At 46.0% G+C, this 16,048-nt stretch overlaps 1 protein-coding gene across 2 annotated transcripts in view; it reads left to right on the top strand.

The window, feature by feature from the left end:
* The window catches only part of LOC142566061 (HIG1 domain family member 2A), a 34,213-nt gene extending 29,302 nt beyond the window's left edge, over positions 1-4,911 (top strand). Inside the window, exons 3-4 of one of the 2 annotated variants that reach the window (XR_012824958.1) lie at positions 2,795-2,890; positions 4,711-4,911. The gene's annotated coding sequence lies outside the window, so the exon portion shown is untranslated. The remainder of the gene's footprint in view (positions 1-2,794; positions 2,891-4,710) is intronic. The other variant, XM_075676791.1, reaches the window with a different exon arrangement.
* Positions 4,912-16,048: the final 11,137 nt, after the last annotated feature.

The raw sequence follows: 16,048 nt of genomic DNA, 5'->3' as shown, positions 1-16,048 counted from the left end.
TTTCTAAGAACTAAAGTTTTGTTTCCTGAGTAGGTATTGTTTTTCCGAGCAGCAGCGAGTTTTAATGGTGGTACAAAGAGCGTGGTTCGTATCATTTGATCGCGAAAATTACTGAGGCATCAGTCACTGGACCTTTGGGCGAACGATGTCATTCTTGTGATTCTATTGCATCCTCAAGTGATTTTTTGGATGCATATAGCAGCAGGGACTCTCATGATGAAGGGAGTTTATCATATTTTAGTTCCAATGGCGGAGGAGACCCTCAGAACCACTAGCCAGTTTCTACTAGGCAGAAAACATGTTTTTGTTAGTCATGCTTCTTATGACCTAGAGCAGTTGAAACTCTCACGTGTTATAACCAATAGATGCAAAAACATTTTGTATATTTCAGATTTTTTCCTTTGCTCATTATTTTCATGTTATCAGTGCAACAAAGCAAATGCTTTATCTGTTTATTTAGTACTTTTGTTTTTGACAAATAATATTATATATGATGCACTAACATTTGTGTTTAATATAAAATTATTTAGAAAGTACAATTATGTAGCTTTCTATTTATATATAGCATGACATTGTAACCATGATAATATTAATTAGAAAAATAATTACTAAAACCTTCAAAAAAGTTGTCAATTTTCCCATGGTAAGAAAAGAGTTAACTTTTAAGCTATTTACTTTACGCCAGATTGCAATTTACGAATTGGAGCTGGTGACTTTAAAGTCATAACCATGTAGAACAAATTTTGAGAATGACACCAGTTTTTAGATATGCATTCCCAAAGTTTGTGACTTGTGTTCCAGTAACTTTTGAGCTTTAACGCATAAAAAGGCATTTTGTTAATTACGTAAGTGGAACAACAGTACATTTTTACCGCAAGTTGGACTGCGCTTATCCGAGCCCAACTGGTGCTAGTTTCAAAATTCGTCCCAAGTGGATGCACCTTGCGAAATCACTGACTTCAGTTTGTGTATTGCAATATGTATGCTTAAGTAATTAGTTCAAAAGTGAATTAGTGAAATTTCGTTAATTGGTCAATTATGCATATTGAGTGGCAGTGTAAGTAGTGTATACCTCTTCAAGTATTCCAGCCCAATGAGTAAATTTGCAAAACATTATCATTATTTGCAAAACAGACAGCCCATCACTTACTCATCCCGTTCGCTAACTGCAGCCCAACAGCGATACATGCAAATTGAAAAGAAGACTTTGGCAATTGTCCATGGCTGTACAAAGATTCAAGATGACATATTTGGACAACTAGAAGTAACAGTCGAATCAGATCACTGCTAACTGGATATGATATTCAAGAAACGTTTGTTTGAATGCCCGTTACGCCTCCAACACATGAGGCTAGTACTTCAAAGGTTTCCAATCGCTGTTAAGTACAAGCCAGGCAAAGAGCTTCTCTTAGCCGATGCCCTCTCATGTTTTCCAAGTAAAGTGCAACTGCGAGAACAAACTGAACAGTTTGAAGTCGATGTCGTTTCTTCTCTGCCCATTGTGGACGACCAACTACAAAGCATCCAGGAGGAAACCAAGAATGACGCAGTTATGTTGCAGTTGCCTTGTTATACCAGCACAGACTGGCCCGAGACAAAGCTACAAGTACCGGATGCCCTGTGATCTTTTTGGGCATACCACGATGAACTGCATACCGAAGATGGCCTGCTGTTTCGGAGCAACAAGCTAGTCATCCCGCCAGCCAAGTGCCAGGAAGTTCTCCACTTACTACATGCAGAACACGGGTGAAAAGAAAAAAATGAAGGCAAGAGCTCGACAGGTGATGTTCTGGCCTAACACGAATTCTGACATTCGGACACTTGCAAACTCTTGCCGTGTGTGCCAAAAATACAAAAACAGAAATGCAAAGCTTCCGGTGTTCTGTCATCCGGTGCCCAGCTTGCCCTAGCAGCCTGTTGGTATGGACTTCTACTACGGGGGCAACGAGTACTTGATTACAGTAGATTTCTACTAGTTTTTTTAGAGATCCGAAAGCTTTGCCATACAAGAGTGCAAGCAGTTATCCAAGCATGCATTAAGTTTTTGCAACGCACGAGATCGCTGCCAACATCTGCAGTGATAATGGACCCCCATTCAGCAGCGGAAAATTCAGGTGGTTCACGTCTCATTTTCACATCAACCAAGTCATGTCCAGCCCCCACTATCCATATAGAAACGGCATGGCAGGGTGTGCCGTTCAAGCGGCAAAAACATTGCTCAAGAAGTGTTCATTTGGGGTCTTTGAATTTTGCTGCACCATGCTGAAATGAAAAAAATTCACTGAAAGATGGCCTTCTGCAGTCGCCATCAGAAAGATTGATGGGCTGCTGCACCAGAACCAAGCTGCCAGTTCTGGACTGTCATCTCAAGCCAAAGGGTATTCTCACCGAAACCGTCCGAAGCCACCTAGAAGACACTAGGACCAGGCAACAAAAGTACTACAATTCTGTTCGGCATCTTCCAGATCTTCAAAGAAGGTCTGCAGTGTCAATCTATGACACCTTACAGAGAACATGGGCTCCAGCAGTAGTTGTAGGCATAGCAGGCACACCACGATCCTACATAATCGATACTGGCAGCGGACGTCTGCGTCGCACAAGAGAGCATCTAAGAACTACAAAGGCAGAAATACAGGATCCACCTTCCCAAATGGAACTGCCAGGCGATATTTTGACTCAGCAGGCAATGCCTGAAGATGGGCTTCGTAGAAGCACGCGCCAGAGCAGGGAGCCACAACGGCTTCCCTTGCCAGAACGCTGAACTTAATCACGTATTCCATATTTTTTTTTCCAGTGAAGAGAAGATGTGGCAAAAGGCAAAGTCATCTGCATGCGTGCACAAGACAACACCTGCACATGTTGCAGCCCAAGAGTGCTCCCCAAGAGCAAGGTATAAATACCAGAGCACTTTGCAATAAAGCCATTTCTCGTTCCCTCATGCCTGCGTGTTGCAATCATATTAACGTTATGTTGCATTACAATGCAATCTGTTTACAGTGGATGGGGTACTGACCGACTGTTTTTTTGCTAATATCATAAACTGCGCTTCCTTTCCATCCTTGTTGGGGTCCTGTAACCAGCACATGTTAACCATAGAGTTTCTTACCATAGACAATCTTAGTATAGCATTTGTCACCTTATGTATGATAAACACACATATTTTTATGGGATGTTACGGTGTGCGCTCCTTCAAGACGTTTAGTTTAACATACGGGATCACAAACGTAAGGAAGACGTTTGAAGGCAGGGCACCATCTGGTACCTCGTGCCAAATGTATCCAAGCCACAACAATTCATTAGGAACTATCCTGTCGTTTTTGTGACACGGGTCATTGGGTCTATGGATGCCAGGATTACCGAACGATATCAGAAATTAGACACACTATGCACTCATAACTTCAGTTAAGTTCAGAGGAAGCGAAAGCTAATTTCTATAGTTACTGGCAATCAACGAGAGCGTAACCATCGCGAGAACTCAAGCTGAAACAGAACCCATCGGTGGCCGCCATGTTCAACAATGCTATTTTTTAGCGAGCGTAAACAGTGTATTAATGCATAAGCATTCTTTGGCGAGTACCCCAGCAAAATCTTTCTCACATGAAAAGTGTAATGCATTCTTTCTGCAGAAAAATCTGTAATTTGCTAAGTGAACACATTTAATCGTTATATATAGTGTACCTGTAGATTGACAGCTTTATAAGCGATAATGAACAATTGAAACAAAAAAAAGGATTAATCAGAGAATACCCATATGTACAGTTTTATGCATAACCATAGGGATACATAGGGCTCGATAGAAAATGCATGGGAAAGCCTATAATAGGGGGGGCCCAACAGAAATTGGGGGGTGGGCCAACTTCAATTTGGGAGTGGGCCAACTAAAGTTTGGGGTTGGGCCAGCTTGTAATTTAGGGCTATGCTTACTCGTACTTGGACAACTGCCGTGGAGTTTATGCATACTTTTTCCTTACGTATGTGATGTGCTTACGTTTGGATGTAAACACTAGGTGTTCTAAAGCTTTCTAATAATTCATAAAGGAAGGCTGATGCCACCAATCTATGTGAATGTTGTTGTGCACAATACGGGAATTTCAGAATATGGATAATTCTGCTTCAACATGGCTTGGCTAAAACTTCCTTTGAATGAAACAGATAACATCTTGGAATGAAAACTCCACGGAAAGGCTTGGTTCTGTGATACATCTGGCATTAATGCTACCAACGTTCGATACGTCAAGCGAAGAAAATGGGGCATGCAATTGAAACTAATTGATAAGGAGCTTATAGACCTTGCCTTTCGTCCAACTTTTATCGACCTGCTGGTATTGTTCTCATTTGATATACATAATTGTTTGCACTCTAGCACAGTTTGTGGGGAAATTGAGTATGTGGCAACATACTCAGCTGTGTGACTTTTCAGGGTGTAGTTTTCAGAAAAATGCAGTAAAACCAGTTGAAGTTCTTAATCTCCTGCTGTATATTTTCTCTGTTCTTTTATGGTGTTTCTTATTCTGAAGCACTGGAAGTGTATCAGATGTCGAAGTTTCAACTAGCTCAACTTTCTGTATTGAGCTTAAAAGAAAGATGTTTAGTTGTTCTGGACAATCGGATGAAGTAATGTGCATTGTTTTTCACTACACTTGTGAAAAAAGGGTTTGTTGAGTTTCGGGTCTTCCGCTGATGACGGTATGTGTTTTGTGTATAATGCAGAGTTCCAGCGCTGTCAAGTGTCCAGAAGCAGCCCCAGGTTCTTGGAAGAAATATTGTTTGAACTAGACAGATGGTGGCACTTTCGCCGGCAGGACCATTGGTAAAATTAGTGGCCCTGTTGTTGGCAGCAGTGCTGTACAGTTTACCTGTTGTTAGTATTCGGCGAATAAAGACGTCAGTGGACCTCTCGATAAAGCTGCAGAGTAAAGTTGTTTTTGTGTATTTATTAATGCAGTTACTGAGCGGCGGAATGTGTTGTGCTGTTTCTATTCAGTGTCGAACCGAAGCTTTTTTCGTTGCTGTTTTCGTTCCAGTTTAGCGAAAACCATTCAGTTCCCGCTTGTTCGCGGAGCGAGAAATAGCATGACCTAAGAACAGTTAATGAAAAACAGTGCACATCTATTTTGTGCAAAAACCTCATGGGTGCTCCTAGCTGTTGGGAAAGACTAACGCATGCTGTTCTTAAAAGGCCCCTCACCATGTCTGGCCATGTTAACTGACTAGTGCAGTGCATACAATGCACGCTAACGATCATGTCTGTAAAGTATGACACCGCTGCGTGCCCCGAAAAGAGCTGAAATTTCAGACCATATGCCTCGCGGGCGCTGCGCTCCCAGCCGCAGAGTCGTCAATCACACAAGTGTGCCTATGTAAATGGCAGCACTGTGGCTTCACTCAGTGACACATGACTTGGAGAATTATTCAAGGTAACATCGGTTATTTGTTTGACCTATTGCTTCAGTGGCCAGATTAAAGCTCAGAGGAATAGTACATACAAACTGCATGTCTGTGTGTCTGTTTTACTTTGTACCCTAGCAAGATTTGCTTCCGGTTCGTCTGCTTGTTCCTACATCATGCAGTTCCACTCGTAGAGAACTATACCATTTTCTACCATGTTCCAGCACGCGATCATGCTCTTTCATCCGCTTCGATGAGGATGAAAGGATGAAAGCGACTTCGCCCACTTTTGATAGACGTCGGCGTGTGCATTGTGCAGAATTGAATGAAGTAAGAAAAATACAAATTTGAACAAGTCTCGAAACGAAAGGAGAGAGAAACACGGCTGTAATGTAGCGCTGTGAGGGCATAAGTATGAGTTAGTGTGATACGTGTGCCAACGTCTCGTGGTTCCTTGACATACATATGGATACTCGATGTTGACATCAAATATTCAAAGCACAAACTGGCTACATATTAATGCAAGGGGCGTAGGAAGGCCAGCTATATAGGTGCGCACAGAAAAACTACAAGTGAGGCAGCACTAAGAGATGGGCTGGATGCCCGTCACTCGCCACAGTAGCTAAATGGCTATGGCGTTGCGCTGCTGAGGTCGCAGTTTGCATTCAGACTGCGGCGGCTGCATTTTGGTGGGAGTGAAATGCAATAATGCTCACGTACTTAGCTTTCGGTGCATGTCAAAGAGCCCCAGGGGGTGAAAATTAATCTGGAGTCCTGCACTCTATACGGCGTGCCTTATAATCACATCGTGGTTTTGGCATGTGAAACCTCAGAATTAAATTTGGGTGTCCGTCAAAGTAGGGGAGGTCCACAGAAAAACTGCTTTAGAAAAAACGGCTGAGGTATATGAAGGAAATGGTTGGGTGGCAAGGTACCGGCAATGGTAAAAATAACCAGGGGTGGAAATCAATAAGCTGCACTGGCTGAGGCATATGAAGGAAATGGTTGGGTAGCTAGGTACTGTAAGAGTTGTCGGACGATCTCGCCGTTACCACCAGTTGTAAGGGTTGTAAGTCGTAGGGAGGAGCTTGGGAGGACAGGACTAGGCGAGCAGGATTTATTTACATAAATTTACATTAGAATAAGAGACATTCGACAGTCTAGCGTAGCTCCCCAATGGAGCACGCAAGACGAAGCATACAACATGCGAGCACGAAGCTCCAAACACATTGCTTCTCTAGCATGAGCACACAGCTCACGAGCACACTGATGAGCACGCCGACAGAGCACGATGACGAGCACACTCTAGCAACCGACAACAGCTGCTTATAAACACTCCATTCTCCCCAGGTCCCTAGGTGAGGGAGAACGGCAGTTCACCACCAATTCGTAGCGTCCAACGTCATCGAAGTTGACCCGCCTTTTTGGAGGAGGAGGGCTCACACACGCACGTACGCACTTTGGATGCCCATAACCCGAGTTGAGCGCGTCCTCGTAGCCTTGCAGGTGGTCACGCCTGACCCCAGCCGGCGCCTCTAAATTCCAGAGCTGGCTTTCTCCTGTAGTCGCCACGAGTGTCAGCAGACTGTGACGAATCCTGGGGCCCGAGGAAAACGTACCGCAAAGCACCCTTTTGTTAGGGAGCTCTTCTTGCTGCAGAGAGACCATGAAGACCCGGCAAATCAAACAATACACGGGGCGCCAAACGTGGCCAGCCCTGCTGCCGTCGCCGATTCCCCGAACGAGGCGCATGGTGGATTAAGGCTGCCGTAATCTCCAGATATCCGAAGGATGTTCATGGTCGGTTAGCGCTGTTGTCCTCGCTGGTTCTCTGAAGGGCGCCACTACCGCGGGTCGATCGAAGCACCTGCAGCGGGCTGAGATAGTTTTGCAGAGCAGTACCCCTACAGGCCGATCCTAACAGTACTGGCAGTGGTGAAAATAACCAGGGGTGGAAATCACTAAGCTGCACTGTTCGTACGCAGTTTCTTAGCCAAAAAGTTCTTACTATAAGATTGAAACCTAAGTTACAGCGCGCTGAAGTTACTGCTTCGTATGAAAGTGAGACGGAAGCGAAGCTTGGATTGAGCGACAAGAAAAGAAGCGCGGTCACCTGATAACGTGATTGCATATCGTGCATCTCTAGGTGAGGCTATATTCTTAGAGCAAATTGCTGCGCACCTCTTTTTGACGGCTTCCTTTCCTGGGCGTCTGCTAGAGTGCCAACAAGCGCAGCCACTCTCACTTGTTCACCGCACCGCCATAAAAAGAATGGCAGTGGAAGCGTCACGCATTCTCCTCGCATTTCTACGAGAGGCAGGACTGTTGGACACGTGTTATATTTGGCGCGGGAAGAGACGCACAGGCAGAGCAATTGCCGGCCAAGTCTGCCATGCTAAACACACCTGTAGCAACATCACCACCACCATATTACAAATTGACTAAATGTCTTTACTTCAAAACTGATTAGAAGAAGGAATAAAAAGAAGACTGCATAATAAATAGCTCATATGACCTTAAAGGCCAACTGTGACGAAATTTCACTAGGGTCAAATTGCCTATAAATGCTTAGCACATACTATAAATGTAATCTTGGCGAAGGTGCGGAGCCGGTAATTGTCTAATTTTTAAGCATGAAATGCTTTTCTCTTTCGTTGTCTGCAACCTTCAAGTGATCTTAAGCCATAAGCCAGAGCTGTTATCCGGGTTCTCAAACGAGAACATTCGGGTAAGTTGCAAGAACAAGAGATCATCCGGGCAACCAGTTAAAACGTTAAAAAAATGTGGACTCTGGTCCCCCAACCCTCTGTACAGGACCACATCACATACGCTAGTTACTGCCCAAACCAGATTAAAAAATTTTGCTTCTGAGTTATTCCTAATGTTTGTTCACAGTATCACTCAAGCTGTAACTCTTAGTACGCTGAAGCTTTGCCATTTCCAAAAGGCAGATACAGGGCACTATACACTTCCTTCTCATCTTTCGGCGCTGAACGCCAGCGGTCCGTGAGCTCAGTGACGTACCCGCCGCGGTGGCTTAGCGGTTATAGTGTTGCGCTGCTAAGTACGAGGTCGCGGAATCAAATCCGAGCCGCGGCGGCGCCGCATTTCGATGGAGGCGAAATGAAAAAAAAAAAAAATATATGCGGATCTCACGCACCGGGGGAATCGATGTATGTGAAGCTTTCGGTGCTGTTTTATTGACGATAATTAGCGGTGATGTTGACGGCGAATGTTTACAGGATGTCTACCAACCGGGAAAACCGGGAATTCTCAGGGATATTGAATAGTCTGGGGGAAAATCTCAGGGAATTTACGCTTCTATCAGGGAAAAGTAGCTGTAGTTTTATTGAAAGGGAAGGAAAGTCGCGGTAAAGCTGGCTCGAGTAGGAGGAGTTGCCAGTGTTTAGTCATTGACCGACTTTCCGGACGGCCCAATAATTCGGACGGCTTCGCGGCACCACCACGTACCCCATGGAGCCTATGTAAATAACGTCTGAAATTTCGGATGCAAGAACCCTTCGCCATCCGAGTTTCTGGACTTTTTGCCGTCATGGCAGGTCCGAAAGGGCATTAATAAAACCACCACCGGCGCTGTTTTGATTACCTCGTCGCTCCTCGAACCGGCGCACTCGTACGCAGATCCGCTGGCAGCCGTAGGCACCACCGCAGCAACGCTAGGCCTAGCTGCTTCTGCGTTCGCTATTAGGCTTCTTGCCGTTCTGTGCCGTGTTTTTCATTGAAAAATTCGCCGCTGTCAGCAATGGCACCGACTCCGCCTTTGTGGTCCTCGCGATTGGCTTCCAAGCTCGGTAAGCACGACGCGTTGCATAGTGCTGGTTGCTGAAAGTCAGCTTCGCCTCAAAACAGCAATACTACGCAGTGAAGCGTGCGCAAATTATTGCGGTGAAGCTCAACAAGCGTGGGAAGGGGCAATTGTCACGGAACACAGCATGTATCCCTTAATTAAACACGCGTGCACCCGCTGCCTCCTAGCTGTCACAGGATGAGCACCGATATGCATAATAATAAGGCAGGCCTTCAGAGCTTTTTATGATGTGCTGCGGCAGTAAAAGACATGCAGTGGCGTACCATCTATTTCTAGAGTGTGTGTGTGGGGGGGGGAGGGGGGGCAAATCGTAGACGGTCTGATTTTTCACGCTCTGTGTATATATATATATATATATATATATATATATATATATATATATATATATATATATATATATATATATACATATATTGCCAATTACTATTGCAATAAGTGAAATAGCCTGGAAATGCTTCTGTTATAAGTATATTTAAGCGACAGGGGCCTATTCATCAATCACACATGGTGAACCATGGGGGCCCGAAAAATTAGCTGAATTTGCATTTATCTCTTGCAACTATATAACATCTCAAGATGATACAGGGGCAAAAGGCAATGAGTGCACCCACAGTGGTCTCGGATCGCACCCAGTAGCAGCAGTACAGCGTACACAAAAAGGCGCATTTCCTACAAAGAATTTTAATAATTCAACAAAGAATTGTACTGGCTGCTTAAGTCTACAACATAAATGTATCTCTAGTTTAGGTAATAGTACTGTCGAGGTTATATGCAATGACGTACAATCAACATAAATTACTTGCAATATTCACACACAAAAAAATAAATGGACACGCCATCCCGGCCCTGCGACAGTGGACGTCTAGCGAAGCTGTTAAAAACCACCACTACAACTGCTGAGGAGGAGGGTGTGCATTGCTTTAGTGCTTTATAATGCACCCCCGGCCCCACCCTTCCCACACACTCAATTCCCACTAGATTTGATATCTGTTGAGTTCACAATTATTCCAGGGCAATGGGATAAATTCTTTGTTCGCAAAACACATTCATAACGCTATGAATAGCTTACATGCGTAATATGCTAAAAATATCATAATTAGTTCTCTATATTTGAAGTTTGCCTACATCTTTGAAGTTTGCCTTTATTTTCGCCAAATATAAACAAAATGCATTGTTTAGTTCATGGAGGACATCGCTGAAACAAAGACAGAAGTTCTTATGACGCATGAAAATAAGGAAAGAAAAATGACGGCTCATTATTATTCATGCTTTTAACCGGACCAGGAACGTAAAAATTTTGTCATACATTGCAGTTACAATGGCCCCCCTCGACTTTCCACAAAATATGAACCTGTTGTAAACTACTGCAGCTAGAGACACTGGGAAGCATAGTTGATAGCGGCCATATCACATGCTCTAATGTTTGAATAAGAAAATTTTACAAAGGCTGTATTTGATCCAACCACTTCGCACAGGAACTTTGCATTGGGCACCACCAATGTTCGCAAAATTTTGTCTTGGCGGCTTGTATAGTGCTGCCAGAACAGCGGGCTCAATTCTTCCGCTCTCGTGAGACATGCTCAAACACGCTGGAGTGCTTGCATACGTAATTTATTACGAAAGCCATCTATTTTGAACTTCACCTCCACACCACCCATTAATTTGCCCTTACAGTCACCAAACCTAACGAAGCTGCCTTCTTTAGTTCAGCGAGAACACCAGCCGAAATTAATATGTCACGCATGACAAAATAAGAACAAAAAATGAGGGTTCAATGATTATTCGTAACCCTTCACAATAACCCAGAAATATTAAAACTATGCGACACATTCCACTTGAATTGCTGCCTACTCCTCCAAAGTAAAAAGCATCGTAAACTCTCTTGGGACAATAGCAGTAGCGTGATAATTTCAAACACTTGTTCACCATTTTTTGATGCTGTATTTCATCAACACGCATTTACCATCGCAGATAAACTTGGTGTATTGTTTCCCTTATGTTCGCACAATTTTATCTCAGTTGTTATTGTAGTTATGCAAGCGCAGCCGTCTAAGTCTTACACCGCTCGTAAAACAGACTAATAAGGCTATGGACCACTGGCATACCTATTCTACTTGAAAATGCGCATTTAACCCATCCATTTGGAGCATCGCCTAGACCTTATCCATATCATGCCCCTAATTTCCCCTAGAATTAAACAAGATGCCTTGTTTAGCTCACCGAGAACACTGGAGAAACAAACTACGAATCTCGTAATATCCCCTTCAGTCACGGCATAACATTTGCGAACGCAACTTATTTTGGTCATTACTGTGTAGTAGTTACAAGGAATAGACAGTGAACATTAGGCTTTGAGTAAATTGCATATTCTGCTTTCTTAAGGTACACCCATTCCATGTCTCAATGAAATGTATCACTACAAATGACCGCTTTCACGAAGGCATTGCGCTCTTTGACGTCCCTTCAAAGAGGGTAATGCCTTCGTGAAAGCGAAGTTGGGGGTTTGGGTAGTAATCGCAAAAGGTTATTTCTTCCCTTGTTGTCATGCTTGGGCCCAATAATTAACCTTTGCAAGTAATTTGAGCGGGGGATTCAATATATTTATTGAAGAAACGTAGCACGACTGACTGTACAATTAATGAATATTAGCTACTATGTAATTACGATGGGTCACTATAAAATTCAGAGGCATTCTCCTGCCTTGACTTGCCTTCTATATGGAGTCTCCAGAACCTTGGGATAAAATTGACAGAAATAGCTCATCTTCGAAAATATTTGCTTCTGTATGCATCTCCTTTTTATTAGTATTTGAGAATGTCTCACTATGAGCGTTATGCATTTTTCCAATATCTTTTTCTCGCTTTGTATTTTGCAACCCCTCCCTTCTGCTTTCTTTTTGAATAAAGTAAACACTACCCCTTACTATTCAAGCTGGATTAAGTCGTTTTGTATTTATTAGCATGCTTACTAGAGAGTGACTCCATCGGATGACATGGTGTCAGCCCGTCTCTTGACATAAAACAAAGTTCTGTGTCGCTCAGGGAATTCGGCAAAGGCACTCAGGGAAAACCTGGAAAACTCAGGGAATTTGGAAATGTCTACTTGGTAGACATCCTGGTTTAATTTCTTCAACGGTTAGTCCAACACGATAGTGGTGAGTGGGTGTTAAACGCTACCTTGCGTGCACCGCTGCTGTTTGCGTAGTACACAGCACACACGGGGGGAGGCGCTTGCTTGAGGCGTTGTTGCGCACCATACCTAATAACCTCTGATAGGGTTGATCATATTTATTGGCTCACATGGCACATCGCATCTTGGCAGAAGAAGTAAACCGTAATTCAATTGTGGGGCTGTACTTGCCAAAACCACGATCGGATTATGAGGCACGCCGTAGTGGCGGACCCCGGACTAGTTTTGACACCATGGTGTTCTTCACGCGTTCCTAAATCTAAGTGCACGAGTGTTTTACGCGCAAGCGTAACTGGCCAGCTCGTGAAATCGGCGGTGTTTGTCTGAAGCCGCGAAGCAAGCGAACGAGGAAGGCGCCTAGGCCTCCGTGCCGGCTCCGGAAATTGCGCCGCTGAAATGTTTACTATTAATGGATAACGAAAAAAAAATATGGAGAACCAACCCCGCGTACTACTAAAGAACACGTTGAGCATGCATTGGGCGGTGGTTATTTGCGGCACTCTGTTATGGGGAGCGCTCCACCTTACCACCGTGCCTTGCCTGTACGCGGTAGCCAACCGGTACTTCGAGCGCCACTTCCTCAAGCAACGCATTCGCAACCCCGTGCAGCACTTGCCATCGTCTCTGATCGCAGCGTCTGCGATCAGAGGTGCACCCTCTCAACGACAGCGTTTCAAAGCGCTAGCTGTCACGAGGGAAGAATGCGAGAACGCACCTCTTACCACCGTGCCACCATATGATACTGAACGGTACTGCTACCCGGCCAATGGTCCCACTATACTGTCCAACGGCGCGGTTGCGCGCGCTCTTTATCTTGAAAGCGATTTGCTTTGGGGGCACAGTCTAGGTGGGCTGACGGCTCGTTGCTTTGCGTGCGCTGTGTTCTTTTGCGCTCAGTTTGTGTTGAAGCGATAGACAGTATGAAGGTCTCTGCTCGCTGCTGCTGCCGCGATTCCTCACGCCAGCGATTTGACAGCGAGTGTCCGCGGTCATCGCGCGGGAAGTGTTCATGTATCCCTGGGCGCGCTCACTCCATGCTAGGTAATTTAGAGAACAAATGTTTCCAAAGGGGCCTTCTACTCCAGCGGCTGCTGTGTACGACGCATCCGCGCGAGCCCTGTCTTGCATACGATCTGAGATGTGGTCATTGTTGGCGACTAGGCGTACCGAGGGCTGATAGCGTCGTGTGCGCTATACCACCCATACGCTTGCACGTCACCTGTGTTCACACAGTGAAATGTCACTGTATTTTTTTTTTATTTAAATGCGGCTGCCGCGGTCGGCATACACCTGCGACCTCGAGCAGTACCGTAGCCACAAAGCTACCGCGGCGGGCACAAAAGTGTTGATTTGATGTGTGACCGCTCCGCAGTGTCACCTAGACCATACGGTGAGCTTTAAATGCGGCTCTGCTTCAGCATGCCCTGCATAAGTTGTCCGTTTGGCATATTTGCATGGTGTTTATTTTTCAGAAGTAGCAGAAGCGTACTGTACCTTGAACTTTATTTATCCCGTTTGCCCACAACCGCTGTCGTGTCTAGAGTAGTAGCGCTTCCTTGCCTTCTCAGGTCACCTTTTCCCTATCTCCCTGCGAGCGAAGAGTGGCAAGGCTGTTATTCACTTGTTTCGCGACTGCGTCGTTTCTGCCCAGTCTCTGCCTCCTCTCTACCATAGCTTCCCTCTGGACTTGCACGGTAATAGAAAGGTAAGTACTGCATTTTCTGCAGTGCTTTCGCGGAGAGAGGGGTGGGCTCACGGACAACTACAGCTGTCAAGAGGCTTAAGTGGCGATGCCTGGAGAGCGCCAGAGGGCATTGTGCACATTCGAAGTGGTGAAAAGGTCCAAACGAGTTTCTCACGTCGCCTTTCCTCTCTGCCGCTCTCCTCTCATGTATACACTGTTACTGTTCACTTTGTCAGGCCATGAATGGAATGGATGCCAAACGCCTGAGACACAACGTGCCTAGTCGTCACGTTCGTCAACATGGAAAGACTTGTCCGTCGGGTGTGTGCGACGGGATTATGCACCTGTGCGAATCCTACTCTCCTCTGTCCTCCGCACGCCACCTCTACGCCAGGAAGTGGTTCCTGTCGGAATTCACCTGTGTTAATTGACCCGACGTCATCTGAACTCACCACCTCTACACCAGTAGGTGGTTTCTCTCCAAATTCCTCTGTGTGGGCTGACCAGTGTGTTGACAAGGCACTCTACCAAGGAGCACGAGAGAATGAGGTTGGCTGGGATGGTTAAAGGTATAAGGCCAGCGAGATGCCACGTGAACATCTCTGCCCTTGCGTGCAGGAGCACGCACGCCGAACGTTTCTGTATTTTTTGTCTTGGAGCGCACTGCTCACCCATAATGATGTTTTAAACTTTTGTTATTTGCTTTTACATCACCTCGTCCTCACTGCTGAACCCTCTTCGATGGTCATCCTGGTTCGAGCTTCGAGCAGACGCTGTAGAAGGTCGCCGAAACCCTGTCCCCGTAACGACTGGTGGCAGCCTTAACACACGCTCTGAACCACCCCCTGACGCGGTGTTCCAGACAGCAGCAGCAGTGGGAAAGTCGAAGAGGCAAAGAAGGCGTCGCTTTAAAAAGCTGCAGTGAGGTTTCACTTCCGGAACGCGGGTGAATCGCAAGCGCATCGATGCTATAGCGCACCCATGCGGCTATCGGCCCTTGGTGCGCCTTGACGCCTACACTATCCGCATCACAGATCGTATTCAAGACAGGGCTCGCGCGGCCGCGCCACACGCAGCAGCCGCCGGTGTAGAACGCCCCGTTACAAACATTAGCTTACTATTTAAACTACCTAACGTGCCGGCGCGTACAGGGATACATGAACACTTGGCAATCGATGACCGCGGACACACGTGGTCAAGACGCTGGTGTGAGGAATCGCGGCAGCAGCAGCGAGCGAAGTGAACTTTGTGCTGTCTATCGCTTCAATGCCAACTCGGCGGTGAGAACCCAGCGTACGCAAAGCTGCGAGTCGTCAGACCACCTAAGACTGTGCCCCAAAGAAGCTCATTTTCAAGATAAAGCGCGCGGGACCGCGCGTGGCCGAAGTACAACGGCTCCACTACATCCCTTCCCCCGGTGCCATGGTGCAATGCGCGCGACGGAATACTGCGCGCTTCCATGGAGGAAGGAGGGAAAGTTTTCCTTCCTCAATGACGCGCTTCCTTCGTTTGTGCGCGCGAGATTAAGCCGCCATCGTCGGCGCACCGTTGCACGCTTTCACTCGCACATGCAGCGCACGACGCGCGAGGACGACGTTACCACGGGACGAACCCACAACGTATGCATCGTGAAGAAAACCAGTAGCAGCTGCCGGAGGAGGTCGACCCAGCGCGCATGCGCCTAGTTTCCTCCACGACGCTTCGCCTGGTTTTAACGCGACAGCGTTAAGGAGCGGAAAAGCCGTCGGCGGCGTTGGCCGTGAGCGAAAAATCCCAGAAGGCACTTCATAAATAAAAGCAACTTGCAAGATCGGCTGGGAGGGAATCGAACCAGGGTCTCCGGAGTGTGAGACGGAGACGCTACCAATGAGCCATGAGTTCGATGGTTCAAAGCGGGACAAAAGCGCCTCTAGTGAATGCGGTGTTGTCTTAGAAACGTGCCGTAGAAAGTTATACTG

This window comes from Dermacentor variabilis, unplaced genomic scaffold (assembly GCF_050947875.1).
Source record: "Dermacentor variabilis isolate Ectoservices unplaced genomic scaffold, ASM5094787v1 scaffold_12, whole genome shotgun sequence".
NCBI lineage: Eukaryota > Metazoa > Arthropoda > Arachnida > Ixodida > Ixodidae > Dermacentor > Dermacentor variabilis.
This window is presented reverse-complemented; position numbering and strand designations above follow the sequence as displayed.